Below are 17,500 nucleotides of genomic sequence, written 5' to 3' on the forward strand. Positions count from 1 at the left end.
TAAGAAAAGGTAACACAAATTGCATAAATATTATTGTGTCAGTGTATAAATTATCCGCATGTACATGGTTAATAATTAAGCTTATATTAATTGTTATTCATTATCTTATTTTATTGTTGCCTAAAATCAATCAATGCATGTTTATAAGCTGTTTAATTTGTATTTAATTCGTATTATAGCCACCACTACTTGCTGTTCCCCGGCACTTCATGGGTCAATGTGAAACTCGTGCTGATCCAATCAGATCAAGTGCCTCTATCTCACATGCACGCAGGCAGCGATGTAAACAAAGGCAGCTCTCCTCTCTGTGCCTCCCTCAGTTTAAATGAGCAAGTTCTGTCGTAACCTAGCATGTTTAGCTAACTTGCTACAGCCTTTAAAGAGGCAATTTTACAGGATGGATTCACAAAGCCATCAAATAATAATGTCACTTATCGAAATGTGCTTACAGTACAGCATGATACTATTCCAACTGTGGGTTAAAGTCACAAATAAAAGTGCTAAGCAATCGCTAACGCTAACCGCTATTCAGTTTGGAGTGTTTATAAGCAGCTGTTGCCGTAACTGGCTCCTGTTATTTGGTGACGGACGGCGATAACATAACAATGAATGACATAATATGATTACTACCAAAGCGCCGATTACATTTTGTTTTATTAACAAGGTGATAAAACAGTACCCAAACTACCTCGGCCCCGACTGAAACTTGAAAAATATCTTAGCATCATGCTTTAGTTCCCAGCCTGTCATCCTGAACTCGGCGTGAACAGATCTGGGCTCCCATGCACAACACATTTTGCAAACTAGTTCATCTACAATATTGGGTTTGACATAATCACAGATTCAAGTATATTTTCAAAAGACTCCCAACAACTCCAGAAAGTTGCAATGGCGATTTAATAGATAAAATCCATGCTTCTCAATTTCAGGGATAGTCCTTCAGTAAAAGGCATCGTGGTCACACACCACTAGCAACTTTGATTTCAACTCCGTTGCCGTTGAAAACAAATAGACATGGGGTGAAAGTCAATCACATGTCAGAAATGCATGATTTTTTGTTAACATTTCGCTTAGATTTTAACTTACTATTGTATTTTTAGAGCTAAACTTCACACTGGTTACCACCAGCGTTGGGGCTCCGAGTAGCTGCCCGCTGATGTGCCTGATAGAGAGGTGTGCCTGATAGAGGAGCCGGTTCTTTTGAACGGCTCCCTGAAGTGAACTAGGGGACAGGATCACAGCTGGGGGAGCCACTCGACTGTTATTTCGTTCGTTTTTCATTAATTTTAAGCACGTGACCTCGACCTTAAAATCGGCGCAACCAAATGAGAAAATCGGCCGATGCCGATTAATTAAAAAATAGCAAAAATCGGCCGATTAAATCGGCCGGCCGATCGATCGGTCGGTCTCTAACACACACACACACACACACACACACACACACACACACACACACACACACACACACACACACACACACAGACACACACACACACACACACACACACACACACACACACACATACACACACACACACACACACACACACACACACACACACCTCCAGTACACTCAGCTGTATGTGTAATAAGAGAAATCCCAAGGAGAGTGTGTATTTTATTATCCTCCTCTCCCTCAATATGTGTGTGCACGCGTGTGCATGTGTGTGTGTGTGTGTGTGAGCGCAGGCACGCGAGTGTGTGTTTGTGGGATTTGGCGATTGTCCAGGTCAATTACTTATATCTTCAAAATGAAATTGAGCTCTTTGAACCTGACTGAGTAGGGTGTGTGTGTGTGTGTGTGTGTGTGTGTGTGTGTGTGTGTGTGTGTGTGTGTGTGTGTGTGTGTGTGTGTGTGTGTGTGTTGTATGAGTCTGGGCCGCTGAGACGTCACACACTCCTGACCTGCTAACACAGAGAGAGAGAGAGAGAGAAAGAGGGAAAAAAGACAGACAGACAGACAGATAGACAGACAGACAGACAGACAGACAGACAGACAGGAGCGTAGGACAGGGCAGGGAGAGAGACAGGCGATGTGACAGAGGGCGAGGAGACAGGAGAAGAGAGAGGAGGGCAGAGACAGACTGAGAGAGGGAGAGAAAGAGAGAGCGACAGAGGGAGAGAGAAGGAGGGAATGACTACACAATGTCCCCGTCCCCGTCCCCACCACTATGGTTTCCCACGGCAACCCACATTCCAACCAGTGCAGCAGCTCAACACAGCAGGAATAATCCAATAAATTAATGTCCCATCCTATCTCTCTCTCTCTCTCTCTCTCTCTCTCTCTCTCTCTCTCTCTCTCTCTCTCTCTCTCTCTCTCTCTCTCTCTCTCTCTCTCTCTCTCTCTCCCAGATATATGACCTACTGTAGTGAGAGCTAGCCCAGGTCAAAAAATTGTGTACTTAAGTACTAAGTGTACTTTAAATATATTTAATTTTCTGAAAGTATATTTTAAGTACACTCTACTTATCAAGTACAGTACTTAAGTATGGTATTTAAAAATATACTTATAGTTAAGTGTATTTTAAATATATTTTAAAATAATTTGTATTATTAAAGTTATGTACTTAAATATAGTTTTATCAAATATACTGTTAGTGTATTGTACTTTAAATGTATTTTAAGTATATTTGTATTTTAAAATTAATGTGCTAAGTGTAGTATTGTCAAATATACTATTAGTGTATTATATTTTAAATGTATTTCAAGTATATTTGTATTTTAAAAGTAATGTGCTAAAGTGTAGCATTATACAGTATACTGTTAGTGTATTATATTTTAAGTGTATTTTAAGTATCTTTGTATTTTAAAAGTTATGTACTTAAGTGTAGTATTATAAAATACACTATTAGTGTATTGTATTTAAATGTATTGTTAGTACAATTGTATTTTAAAAGTCATGTACTTAAGTGTAGTGTTATGAAATACACTATTATTGTATTGTATTTAAATATATTTTAAGTACATTTGTATTTTAAAAGTAATGGGCTTAAGTGTGGTATTGTTAATTATACTAGTAGTATATTCAATTTTAAGTCTATTTAAAGTACATTTGTATTTTAAAAGTAATGTGTTAGCGTGTAGTATTATAAAATACACTATTAGTGTATTGTATTTAAATGTATTGTAAATACATTTGTATTTTTAAAGTAATGTGCTAAAGTGTGGTATTGTTAAATATACTATTAGTATATTCTATTTAAATGTATTTTAAGTACATTTGTATTTTAAAAGTAATGTGCTAAAGTGTAGCATTATAAAGTATACTATTAGTGTATTATATTTTAAGTGTATTTTAAGTATCTTTGTATTTTAAAAGTTATGTACTTAAATGTAGTATTATAAAATACACTATTAGTGTATTGTATTTAAATGTATTGTAAGTACATTTGTATTTTTAAAGTAATGTGCTTAAGTGTGGTACTGTTAAATATACTTTTAGTATATTCAATTTTAAGTCTATTTTAAGTACATTTGTATTTTAAAAGTAATGTGTTAAAGTGTAGTATTATAAAATACACTATTAGTGTATTGTATTTAAATGTATTGTAAATACATTTGTATTTTTAAAGTAATGTGCTAAAGTGTGGTATTGTTAAATATACTATTAGTATATTCTATTTAAAGTCTATTTTAAGTACATTTGTATTTTAAAAGTAATGTGCTAAAGTGTTTTATTAAAAAATACACTATTAGTGTATTGTATTTAAATGTATTGTAAATACATTTGCATTTTTAAAGTAATGTGCTTAAGTGTGGTATTGTTAAATATACTATTAGTATATTATATTTTAAGTCTATTTTAAGTACATTTATATTTTAAAAGTAATGTGTTAAACTGTAGTGTTATAAAATACACTATTAGTGTACTGTATTTAAATGTATTTTAAGTACATTTGTATTTTTAAAGTAATGTGCTAAAGATTGTTTTTAGAAAATACACTATTAGTGTTGTGTATTTAAATGTATTGTAACTATATTTACAAAATAAATAAACTAATTACTGGCCAAAGTACAGTCATTTTCCTAGCAAAAAATGTCTATATCTGGAACATGGACAAGAACCTCAATTTATGATGATGATGAATGACTCCCCTTTTTCCAGCATGAATTTTGGAAATAAACTACAAAAAATCATACACAGTACACCATTATAGTAATGTATGGTATTAGAAAATGTACTGCTAGTTTAATGTATTAAACTTTGTTCTTAAAAAATGTACTCAAACATAGTGTTAGAAAATATACATTATCAGTTATATATACCTAAACTTTATTTTACGACCTTTACAAATATGCATATTTTTTTGCATACTTACTATATTGCCTTTTTGACACTAATATTAATTGTCTTTAATGAAATGTACTCACTTATAAAGATTTTATGTTATTTTTCTTGTTGTCTTGAACCACTTCAAGTGTATTTTAAGTGTATTTGTATTTTTAAAGTAATGTGCTTAAGTGTTGTATTTGAAAACATACTGTTAGTGTAGTATATTTTAAGTGTATTTTAAGTGTATTTGTATTTTAAAAGTAATGTGCTAAAGTTTGGTATTAGAAAGAATATTTGAAACGTACTTAAAGTTAAGTATGATTTTAGTATATTAAGTACACTTGTACAAAGTTTGATTTTTAGTACCAAAAAGTCAACTTAAAATGTGTTAAAGCTCTACTTAATTATATTTCAAGTGTATTTAAGTATACTATAAGTTGTCCCAAAATAACATTCTTTAAATACACACTTTTGAAGTATATTTTAAATACAAAAATACATACTTATTAAGTATATTAAGTACACTTTTTTCACCTGGGTACTTTTTTAAACCATCATTTTAGTGTATTTTAACCTAGGCTTATTTATTCATTATGCTTTGTAACATTAAATAACCTTCCACCTTCCATTTTGTTAATGTATTTTCATGGTAAAAACACCATATTGAAGAGCACAAACAGATCTTAAAAAGGCATGTAAGGCCTTACCTATTAAACTTTTAAGCACAATACTGAAGTCTGTACTTAAGTTGTGTTATTAGTGTATTAAGTGCACTTTAAGTGTACTTTTTGGTGCACAAATTAAACATGTAAAAGTGTCTTTAATTCGATAAAAGCATACCACTACCAATGATTTCTAAGTATTATAATTAAGTATATAAAAGTATACTTAAAGTGTACTACTCAAGACTATTACTTCAAGAATGTAATTGTGCCTGTCAAAGAACAGGTAGTTGTGGTCTAGTGGTTAGAGTGCAGGTCTGTGGTTCAGTGAATTGTGGGTTCGAATCCTGGTTGAGGCAGTGGTTGATGTCTGAAGTGAAGGTGAAAGGAAGGTTCATGTGAATGGCTGATGGTTGTGAACAAGACAATGTACAATGGAAATGAGTAACTGGGGATTACATTAATGTTTTTTTCATATACTTTTGAAATATATTTAAAGTGTACTTAAAATAAATATATTTGAAATGTGCTTAAAGTAAAATCTACTTGTAGTATACTTAAAATACATTTAGAGTCAATACACTTAAAATGTACTTAAAGCGATTTTTGTGAATATATTTGAAATGTACTTAAAGTAAGTATGTTTCTAGTATATTAAGTACACTTGTACAAAGTTTGATTTTAGTACAAAAAAAGTCAACTTAAAATGTGATTAAGCTCTACTTAATTATATTTCAAGTGTATTTAAGTATACTATAAGTTGTCCCAAAATAACACAACTTAAGTATGTACTTCTGCAGTATACTATAAAGTACTTTCTCATGACATTGAAATAGATTTCTAATGTACTTAAAATGTGCTTATCCGCATGCTAAAGTTCACATTAAACACATTTTAAAGTGACTTGGTTAGTATACTTATAATGTACTTAAAGTTAAATATATTTTTAGTATATTAAGTACACTTGTACAAAGTTTGATTTTAGTACAAAAAAGTCAACTTAAAATGTGATTAAGCTCTACTTAATTATATTTCAAGTGTATTTAAGTATACTATAAGTTGTCCCAAAATAACACAACTTAAGTATGTACTTCTGCAGTATACTATAAAGTACTTTCTCATGACGTTTAAAATAGATTTCTAATGTACTTAAAATGCACTTATCCACATGCTAAAGTTCACATTAAACACATTTTAAAGTGATTTGGTTAGTATACTTATAATGTACTTAAAATTAAGTATGTTTTTAGTATACTAAGTACACTTGTACAAAGTTTGATTTTAGTACAAAAAAGTCAACTTAAAATGTGATTAAGCTCTACTTAATTATATTTCAAGTGTATTTAAGTATACTATAAGTTGTCCCAAAATAACACAACTTAAGTATGTACTTCTGCAGTATACTATAAAGTACTTTCTCATGACGTTAAAATAGATTTCTAATGTACTTAAAATGCACTTATCCGCATGCTAAAGTAAACATTAAACACATTTTAAAGTGACTTGGTTAGTATACTTATAATGTACTTAAAGTTAAATATATTTTTAGTATATTAAGTACACTTATACAAAGTTTAATTTTAGTACAAAAAAGTCAACTTAAAATGTGTTTAAGCTCTACTTAATTATATTTCAAGTACATTTAAGTATACTATAAGTTGTCCCAAAATAACATTCTTTAAATACACACTTTTGAAGTACACTTTAAATACAATAAAACGTACTTATTAAGTATATATTAAGTACACTTTTTTTTTACTTGGGAGTATGACTCTGAAAGACCCGGAATGAAACAGCAATACAACAGCAGCATACCAAACAACCTCACCCTCTCTCTCTCTCTCTCTCTCTCTCTCTCTCTCTCTCTCATATATCTGTTCTCCATAGCTCGTATCTTCTTTCTATCTCTTTTCTTCTCTGTCTCTATTTCTCTCACATATCTCAGTCCCAGAACACCTTTTTATTATATAGGCTACAGTAAAACACTATCATGAAGATCATTTTCATTACATTACAGTTGATTCTCTCAGCTCAGCTTTCCCATGCACATGCACACCTGAAAACACACCCACAATCAAATGATTCTCTTTGGACAACATCAATATTTCGCTGCCTTTCTTCTTCTCTTTCTTTTTGCCGTTCTCTCTCTCTCTCTCTCTGTCTCTCTCTCAATCTCTCTCACGTAGGCAGGCAGGCAGGCACACGCGTGCACTGCGCACAGACACACAGACACAGACACAGACACAGACACAGACACACACACGCGCGCACGCACACGAACACACACACACACACACATTCTCACTTTCACACAGACACAGACACACACGGTCTCTCCATCCACTTGATTATCGGCCTGTCTCTCTGCACTCCTCTTTGTTCTGGGAGTCCTTAACACACCAGCAGTGCATCACAAATGCTAACTCCTGCAAAACCGTGTTGGGGATAGGCGACTCAGTACTGCCTATGGTACAGTAGTGCAGTTTTGCAGATGCACTGCGGATGCCACACACACACACACACACACACACACACACACACACACACACACACACACACACACACACACACACACACACACACACACACACACACCATCTCAATGCAAACACCACAAATTATCAATGTGAACCCTCCTCTCTCCACAGACAGACAGACAGGCAGACAGACACACACACACGCACGCACACACACACGCACACGCACACACACACACACACACAGCGGTTTTGCAGATGCACTGCGAATGCCACGCACACACTCTCTCAACGTGGATGTCACACTCTCTCAACGTGTAACACTAATGTGGATACCACACACACTTTCATTTTTTTGTGAATGAGCTCAAAACGTGCAAGCCACACTACAGACTAGACACAATGTTGATGCCTTTGCCGTCACATGCTTGTACAAGATTACACACTCCGCATCTGATTTGATCTGAACCCTGCTGGGTATAACAGATATGGATATCATCACAAAAGACATGAATGACACTGCTTAGGACCAAGAGGAAGTATTTCCCTTAGCCTGCAACCAATTACAATTTCCAGAACTCCTCATAAGCCAAATCAATGTTCTGAAGCTGACTGATTTAATCATTGCTTTAATTTTTACATGAAATCTTGTGTCTTGTATTCAAATAAAAAGAGCATAAAAACTGATCCAGGAACATAACTGTTAGCCTAGAGCGCCATCCTACGTACTTCCGCCAAAGATTAGGCTCCACTACTAGTCTGGCCCCGGTTTTCTGTGGAGCGATGTGACCGGTATGGATCTGACTGGCCAACCCTCCCCAAAAAACAGCCAATAAGCGAATAAGTGCCCCACGTGGGGGCAAAAGGGGGAAGACCCTTGTGACGATGACGTAAACGTCTGCGCCAATGGCTCTGGTCTGCGCTATGTTGTTGTTGAGTAACTGTCGGCAATTGGGTGAGAGCTGTCCAATCAATTCAAACCATAACTGAGTGCAAACTTCTCGCTTCCTGCAATCGTGTCAGATCACACAACCTCCAGACCATGAATACGAAATGAAATGGTAGTATCATGGGATGCTCAGGACCAGGCTACATAACTGTAGCCTATCCGTGGCCAAAAAAACATGAACCCTACCGCACCATGGGCACCCTCTACGTACCGTGGCATCCCTAGCTTGTACATATTGCTCTTACACGTCTGCAATGGATAAGGACTTTAAGAATGAGGACCACACAACATGGATGAAGCGATCTTAGGCAAGGCAGCTCAGCTCACACTGCTCCTGTAACCAATACACTGTACTTAAAAAAATAACTGTAAGTCGCTTTGGATAAAAGCGCCAGCTAAGTGTAATGTAATCTAATGTACAGTAATGTCATTATGCACATGTACCGTATAGTGTGTACATGATTGTACATGAGCATATGGACAGTGGTAAAGGGTGCTGTTCTATTCTGGGAGCCTGGTGGTTCCATATTCCTCAGAGCCCGAAGCGAAGCATGACCTGGCCATTACTCTCTAGAGGAGGCCTAGGGTGGACAACTGCACTAAAGCAAGAGATCTTCAACTAAACATCTTGCTGTGCTTACAGATCCTGATCTGAATCACCACACATGGGTCCACTGAAGAATTGGCAGCTAAACGTGTTGTTTCATTCAGTAAAATCAAGGTCGAGCAGTGCGTGGTGATTTTGTCTGCACATCACAAGCACGTGGCTGTGCATCCCTCTGTTTTGATATTCTGCTCCATGTGTGGGTCCAGCCGATCAGGGCTGGCCGCCAATTAACCACTTGGAGCCTATATTATAACCTTAGGGCTTTTACACACCAGGGCGGTAAAGCGTCGCGTGACAGACGCGATTTTTACCGGCGTCTGTGAAAATACATGGAAACATATCTGTCCTTACACGACAACCGGCGGTAGTCGGGCATCAGCAGCGCGGGAGCTGGCTCCGTGCCGCGCTGCATTTGGAAAATAGAACTCCGACCGGCGGTGTCTCATTCAAATAAATGGCAAAGTAGTAAGCTAGCTTTAGCTGTGGGGGTTTTTTGAACAGGACTGACCGCGCACGCCGACGCTGTCAGTGTGAAAGGCAGAGAAAAACACGCCGGCCGACACTAAGCAGAAAGACCGCGTTCGCCCCGCGACCGTTCCGTTCTGCCTTGGTATGTTTTGCCCCTTACTGTCGCTAAAATTGTAATTACCAAGTCGTGATCTGAATCTGAATGGCTCTGCGATACACATAGGTGCTTGAACGAAACAAGAGCTTACCGGCCCGCTAATCTGTAAAGGCATGGCCTGTTATAACTTTGATGTCATAGTAGTGTTCTAATAGCATAGCCCTGACCATCCCATAATACTACCATTTCATCTCGTATTCATGGTCTGGCAGTTGTTTGCTCTGAAGCGATTGCAGGAAGCGGGGCGTTTGCACTCAGTTATGATTTGAAATGATTGGACAGCTCTCACCCACATCGCTCATCGCCGACAGTTACTCAACAACAACATAGCGCAGACCAGGAGTGCAATTCTCGAAAGCATCGTTGCTAACAAAGTTTTCGAGAAACAGGGTCCTGAGCGAGTGACTATGGGGAAAGACAGAGCCATGGAAGTTGGGGTAGAGTTAGGTTAATCCCATTGACCTCTGTGCTCCATTTTTACACAAAGGTGGCAGCTCATGGAGACTTTGACACAAATGTATTTCTCAATGCACAAGGCTTTTATATTATAGGGAGCATGTTTCAAGATGGCTTATTATTGTCTTGTATACTGTATTGTACAATTCAGGCACGTGCACTCCAATACGGCAGGGGAGGCACGGCCTCACCAGCTCCAGATGATTATGATGAGATGCAGTAAATGTGAATAATAGTTACAATAACAGCTATTGTTGTCTAGCATCTGCACCATAACTACCATTTGAGTAGTGTTTAAACTGCTTCACTCGTTCTCAATCATTTTTGTGGCCAAAATAGTAATATTTGCCCATTTCATGTCAAATTCCTCCGAATACGCCGAATTTGGGGCAACTCTGAATTTGCCTCACCCCCGGATTGCGCAATACCTCGTTAACAAGCTTCAGCGCATGCGCCATTTTGCTCGTTCTGTGAATGCAACCTGGTAATATTGTATTAAACGTTTTTATACACTTAATAGAAGTATGTATGGTGTGCCCTCATTTCCTGATAATTTTTTACTATTTTCTACGTGTGATTATCATTTCTTTACTCTGAACGCTTTGGCATAACGCCCACTGAAAGATACAGCGGTGAGGCCAGCAGTAGCCTGGCCGCAGACTCCTTCTGGAGTTGAGAGTATTGCTGGCCAGTTACGTCATAGCGAATCTGAAGTTCACAATACTGTCAGTCGGTGTTGTTGGCTAGCTTGTTCTCTTTGACTGCTACAAGTGGATTTCATAACGACACTAAGAGCATTCTCAAAGTTGGATTTCCAAGGGGAAAATATGTGATAAAGAATGGAGGACCGACAGAGCTGAAGGGTTTGCTACTGCAGATGACCGATCAGAAGATTATAACTACCAGATCATTTCAAAGTGAGTGGTACAACAGAAACTATTTTTTTGTTTCCCCTGTGTCTTGTTTGCAACCGGCGAGAATGTGTGGAAGACCATTCGCATGGGATTTTACGACTTAACAATTTACTAAGGACTAAAGGAGCCTCACGAAACACAAATCCTCGCGGCTACTCATATTCATATTCAATGCCAAATTGCTTTGGACGTTTGGTGCGTCTCGAATAGATGTGGCTTTGGATGAACAGCACCGGCTAAAGTAACGTTAGCATGCGCAACTCCAAAGTGAAGGAAAAGAGCGGCGCATGGACCTGATGTACAAGTTAAAGGTAAGATCAGTGTTTCCTATGTGTGTGAAGCCTGTGTTTGTGAGACCCGTGGGGATAGAGTGAATCCGCCGTGATTCTGTCTGGTGTGGTGGTAGCTTTTGTGATCTGAACAGGATTCTCATGTGCCCTGTAACTGTTTGTAAAGTTGAGTACAGGGTACCGTTGAGGTAAATCAAATATACCCGTGTAACTACAAGACTCTGATCTAATTCCAAAGTGTAGCATAACATAAATGACAGTCCCAAAATATTTGGTGACCATATCGAAGCTTGTGTAGTAATCTCTGTTTAAATGTCGTAGCCTCGTACAAGTAGATGTAGGCCTACATTTGCACGAGAATCCGGTGCTTATCACTAAAGTTATCACACCAGTTTGTTCGCCGTGGTGCTCAGCGGTCTATATGACACCATGTTTTGAATCCTGTGTGTGTGTGTGTGTGTGTTTCATTGAGCATCCGCCGTGATGTGGTTTATGTGAGACCACTGTTTGAATCCTGTGTGTGTGAGAGCAGTGGGCTTTGAAGGAGCTTACACTCTTCACTACTCCCCTCCTCTCCTCTTCTCTCTTCTCCTCCTCTCTTCTCTCTTCTCCTCCTCTCTTCTCTCCTCCTCTCCTCTCCCCTCCTCTCCTCCCCTCTCCTTTCCTCTCCCCCCTCTCCTCTCTTCTCTCCTCCTCTCCTCTCCTCTCCTCTCTTTTCTCATCTCCTCTCCTCTCCTCTTCTCTCTTCTCCTCTCCATCTCCCCTCCACTCCTCTCCTCTCCTCACTTCTCCTCTCATCTCCTCTTCTCTCCTCTCCTCTCCTCTCCTCTCCTCTTCTCTCCTCCTCTCCTCTCCTCTCCTCTCCTCTCATCATCTCCTCTCCTCTCCTTTCCTTTCCTCTCCCCCCTCTCCTCTCTCCTCTCCTCTCCTCTCTTTTCTCATCTCCTCTCCTCTTCTCTCTTCTCCTCTCCTCTCCATCTCCCCTCCTCTCCTCACTTCTCCTCTCCTCTTCTCTCCTCCTCTCCTCTCCCCTCCTCTCCTCTCCTCTCCTCTCCTCTTCTCTCCTCCTCTCCTCTCCTCTTCTCTCCTCACCTCTCCTCTTCTCTCCTCGTCTCCTCTCCCTCTGCCGTGATGGTGCAGTGTGGTTTATGTGAAACCACTGTTTGAATCCTGTGTGTGTGTGTGTGTGTGTGTGTGTGTGTGTGTGTGTGTGTGTGTGTGTGTGTGTGTGTGTGTGTGTGTGTGTGTGTGTGTGTGTGTGTGTGTGTGTGTGTGTGTGTGTGTGTGTGAGTGAGAGATCTAGTAGCATTTACTCTACGGAAATGCAGCATGTTTTATTATGTAGGCCTAACTTATGTTAAGAAAGCTATGGCATATGAAACTTATCGGTAGGCCTATTTGATAAATTTACTAAAACTGTAGCTGTAGTATTATATATTTGAAAATCTGATATTGGAAAAGTCAGTGCCTCACCAGCCATAAAGTTGACCGCACCTCACTGGTACAATTGTACTTTTAGATGATTTATATGTTTTATTAGAGTAGGTAGCCTGATCAGGGACTGAGGTTGCAAATGAGCTATCTAGCTATAAACCTTCCATGTATTCACATCTGCAAGTTGTGTCATGGCTCTGCCATGTCATGTTTGTAACAATGTGCACTGCATTGTCCCTGCCAAATAAACTACAAATAAATAAATTAAAAAATCATCATTGACACAGTTCCAAAATATCGAACACCAAAAGTGCAGTAAGGGTAAATGTAATTCATTTTCATTCATTGTACATCATCCTTTCTTGTTGTTTCCTGTTCTGTGTTGTCGTTTGCCTAGAATTATTTGAATCTGCATGAATCATGTCACCAACCGACTTCCTGTACTCCGGTTGTCAGTCACAACTCTGAATTCCATGACTATAGGGCTAGGATAATAGGACGCATCATCTCTATGCGGACTAAGCTGAGGAGCACCTGTGATTGGTTAAAATGCATAACGCTGTTCCAGTCACGGAGCCCCTAATTGGTTAAAGTGCAGAACAGTATTCCCGTCATGAAGCTCCTAATTGGTTAATGGGTGTCGCATGACTGCTGCCCGTCTTCCTAACTCACAATACTTTACCCCATAAGGAAGAGAGACGTGTGCAGAATACTATCTTCTCTGTCTGTCTGTCTGTCTGTCTGTCTGTCTGTCCCTCCCACGCATATACAACCACAGACACACACTGACAATGCAAACATACAATGCGGACACACTACACACAAATAATCTTGCACACTTACCATGTACACACACACGCACGCACGCGCACACGCACACGCACGCACAACAATCACACTCCATGCATACACACCTTAAATCACTTATTTCAAGGTAAGCATTGGCCAGAGATAGAGAGAGAGCAAGAGAGAGAAAGATGGAGCGATGGAGACGGAGAGAGTGATGTGAATGAGGGAGAGAGGTTAAGAGGACTGAGAGCGCTGGGAGGAGTGTGAGAGTGGCGAGCTACTGTAATTCAGTTAGCCATAATGCTAATGTAATATAGAGACAAACAGAGGCAGTGTAGCACAGGCTATCACAGGACAGCAGGGCAACAGCACTCAATCAACAGCATCACTGTTGCCAACAACACACACACACACACACACACACACACACACACACACACACACACACACACACACACACACACACACACACACACACACACACACACACACACACACACTCAGGTACAGGCAAAGGCACAGGCACAAACGCGCGCACGCACGCACGCACGCACGCACGCACGCACGCACACACACACACAATCAAATTCTCTTGCTCTCTCTTTCTCTATCTCTATCTCTCTATCTCTCTCTCTCTCTCTCTCTCTCTCTCTGGAATGGCCAGAGAAATATCATGCAAGCTATTTTAGGCAGTAGCCATCATGGCTAACAAAAGACATAAGCTGAATTCATAAACACATACATACACAAGCAGACATACACAGAATCTTATATTCTCTCTCTCTCTCTCTCTCTCTCTCACACACACAATCACACACACACACACACACACACACACACACACACACACACACACACACACACACACACACACACACACACACACACACACACACACACACACACACAGCGGGTGGCAAGACCAAATACCACCAGACATGACCTCTGCTCTCACCCTCTCGTCTGCCAGAGTCAGAGTTGCCATGGAGACAGAACCCCCCCACCTTGACCAGGGGAGTGTGACTGAACCCCCCACCTGGATCAGCGAGCCACCCATCTGCCACCGTTACCATGGGAACCATAGGTCACTAGGACATCCCTCATCATCACCACAACCAATTAAAGCACCAACAACAAACAATAAATATTAAATTATATAATGTGACCGAATAGACCTACGTATGCTGGAAGCACTGTGGTTCAGCATTATAAGCCCCTACCACATATGGGCTTGCATGGGGACCCAGGTTAGAGTCCGAGCTGGGTCATGTCCAGAACCTACCCATCTCTCTCCCCTTGTCAAAGTTAGCAAAAATACACAGACTCATGCAGTCACCCCAACTGCGAGAGGTATATCCCTAAATCCCTCCGGAACCGTACATATAGTTGCTGCAATCTTGAACATTTGAGGTCTCAATTCATGTACGTTATAGTCTAGAGTATTGGGTCACAGGATTTGGTGCAAATCCATCCACCTGTTCAAAACGTATCTCGCAAACAAATCTCTTAGCCATGTTGAGAATCAACCATTTTGAAAGCTTTGGCTTCCAACATTCCTATCAATTCATGTATGGCAGTTCATCAGTTAGTTTTGGGGACGTGATAACAAGAATGGGGTCATCCCTCTCGGCCTTGAAATCTTTGGCTTCCAATATTCCTATCAATTAATTCAGGGCCATCCCTATCAGCCTAGAAGAAGCAAGTGAAGATTCTTCTGTTCAGGGAGAGCTTCATTTGCATTGCAAACAAATATCTTAGCCACGTTGAGAATCAACCATTTTGAAAGCTTTGGCTTCCAACATTCCTATCAATTCATGTATGGCAGTTCATCAGTTCATTTTGGGGACGCGATAACAAGAATGGGGTCATCCCTCTCAGCCTTGTAGAAGCTTTAGGAGATTCTTCTCTTCTGGGAGAGCTTCCATTGCATTGCTCCAGAAACAAAATGAAACTAACCCCACGCATCTTAATCCACCTTGCACTAGCATGGCCATGCCTGCCCCGCAGACTCTTTATTTTCCACACGCTTTGTGTACCCTCTTTTGGAAGTCAAACGGAATAAACGGCGTAAAATTGTAAAAATCGATGTGTATTTAAATGCAATGTACCGGTAAAGGAAATACAGGAATAAATAAATAATCATTTAAACGGACAATGTGCAGGAAATGGTCACAAAAGGTACTGAAACTATGCTGCTCATTGAAACTAGGCTCCCTATTGCCAAATTTGATCTTTACATGAACGTTTACTAAGTAATAAACAAATATGAACTAGTGTGGTCCAATTACCGTCATTTTTGCAGCTAAATGGCGGACCATGGAGAAGATCCCCCTTTTCATGTATGAAAAGTGCAATTTTTCTAGTCATAATGAATACCTAGAATTTGATGGTGGTGGTAAGTATTCATGAAAAAGGTAACATTAGTGAATGGGCAGCATGAATTCTGGAAATGAACAACTAAAAATCTCACACAGTGTCCCTTTAAGTGCAATGTTAACGATGTTGAAAATAAATACAATGGCCTATGAGAAATGGATGAATGTGGGGCTGTGTGGTCATGGCCCAGTCCCCTGCGCTGCTCTCTGCTTTGCATTATGTAACTAGATAGATGATGAAGTACAGATGAAGAAAATGCAGAGTGATAAAGAGAGCAAGAGAAGGAGGAGGAAATGGGAGGGAAAGGGGAGGGGGGCATGAGAGAGACAGAGAACCAGAGGAGAAAAAAGAAGGAGAGAGAAGGGCGATTGAGTGCATAGCTCCAAGTCAGCTCTCGCTTCTCTCTTGACCTGAAAAACTGCACTGCATGAAAACAGGCACGCACACTGCTGATGGCTGCTGACCTACAGAGGACAGACTTAGAGAGAGAGAGAGAGTGTGTGTGTGTGTGTGCGTGTGCGTGTGTGTGTGTGTGTCTGCGTGCGTGCGCGTCTGTGGGTGTGTGATTGCATTGTATGTGAATATCAATGAAATGTAATACAGACAGACATCACATTGACAGACACAAGTCAACTCACTCCATCATCTGTTCTTGGACATCCCATGCAGCCCAGGCACCCCTATTGATCATGTCTGATTAAACATCATTTTACCCCCTTCCCTAATCAATGAGATGCGCAGCTGAACAGACATTGGGGACTTGACTGGACTGGTGGCAGCGTTGTGGTGGCTGATTTGTCAAAGCTACAAACACCAGCTGTCATTTCGCCTCCAAAAGCAGTCCCACTGCGGGTCTAGTCTCTGACAAACGCACGCGCGCACACACACACACGCACAGGCTACACAGATGTACACACACACACACACACACACACACACACACACACACACACACACACACACACACACACACACACACACACACACTGCCGCATGTCGCAGCACGAGTGGCTTTCTCATCAGCTTCAGCACGAGCCAGCCACGTGGAGGACGCGGTAGTTCTACGGAACGCCAATATCCGCGACTCAATTGTTCCCCCTTTTTTGCGCGTAACGGAGCGCACGTCCTGGGAACGATTTAGGGGTGGGGGTTGAAGAAACGGAATGAATTTGTGACTACTATAGCTCTAATCAATTCTCTCTTCTCAGCTATGGTGGTGCATTAAAATTACATGTAGTGGGCGTGGGCGACTTTAACAATAGGCTTTCTGACTGTGTGCGAGCGAGAGAGAGAGAGAGAGAGAGAGAGAGAGAGAGAGAGAGAGAGAGAGAGAGAGAGAGAGAGAGAGAGAGCTCTTCATAGGTTTGGGTGAGCACACGGCAGCCCTCATCACGTCATCATAATGGTGCAAGGAGCCGTCACCCCCCTTCAACCGGGACACTTTTTGGCACAAAGAAAGAAACTGCACCTGCTCCCCGAAATCCATCATCTTAATTTCAAACCCTGAAAACGCACATTGGGTCACTTAAACCATGCGTGTAAGCTGAACATCCATTCCACACAGTAGGCTAGTACAGTAGACTATGTTGCTACTACTACCACATTGGAATTACATAAAAACATTGACCTGACACTGACACATCTAACC

The 17,500-nt window shown here is 40.2% G+C and overlaps 1 protein-coding gene across 1 annotated transcript in view; it reads right to left on the minus strand.

Annotated features, from left to right (window-relative positions):
- Positions 1-17,500, minus strand: part of LOC134457550 (calmodulin-regulated spectrin-associated protein 3) — a 74,753-nt gene that overhangs the window by 55,834 nt on the left and 1,419 nt on the right. The window lies entirely within an intron of this gene.

This window comes from Engraulis encrasicolus, chromosome 1 (genome assembly GCF_034702125.1).
Source record: "Engraulis encrasicolus isolate BLACKSEA-1 chromosome 1, IST_EnEncr_1.0, whole genome shotgun sequence".
Classification (NCBI taxonomy): Eukaryota; Metazoa; Chordata; class Actinopteri; order Clupeiformes; family Engraulidae; genus Engraulis; species Engraulis encrasicolus.